The sequence below is a fragment of the Nilaparvata lugens genome, chromosome 5 (assembly GCF_014356525.2).
Source record: "Nilaparvata lugens isolate BPH chromosome 5, ASM1435652v1, whole genome shotgun sequence".
NCBI lineage: Eukaryota > Metazoa > Arthropoda > Insecta > Hemiptera > Delphacidae > Nilaparvata > Nilaparvata lugens.
The window spans coordinates 26,358,241-26,358,701 of NC_052508.1; positions in this window are offsets into that span (position 1 = coordinate 26,358,241).

Sequence of the window (461 nt, forward strand, 5' to 3'; positions counted from 1 at the left end):
TATAAGAACGTCTCAGCCGCGCTGAATTCTATAGATCGTTCTCGGGATGCCTTGTCTCTTATGGGGGCAAATATAAAAGCGAAATAGATGCTCCCCATAAGACACCATGCTTTTTCTGGAGACGCGCGAAAAACGCTCGTATAGTCGGGGCCAGAGACTACCAACTTATCGAATAATAGGTAGGCGGCCTATCATTGACTCAATTCTGTGTGATACATGAACAATGTGAATCTCATTCATTCTTTGTTTCCTGTTCAACTCAATTGACAGAGAGTTGTTTATCTGTTTTTTGAGTTGATAGGAACAAAGTTTATAATATAGTTTCAAAAGCCTGTAGGCCTAAAGTTTCTAAAATGATTGCTAGAACTAATCAATTTTATGCATTCTATGGCTTATTTTGATACTTCTCAATATTTTTACCATAATTATTATTATTCCTCATTTTCATGAAAATGCAAGCA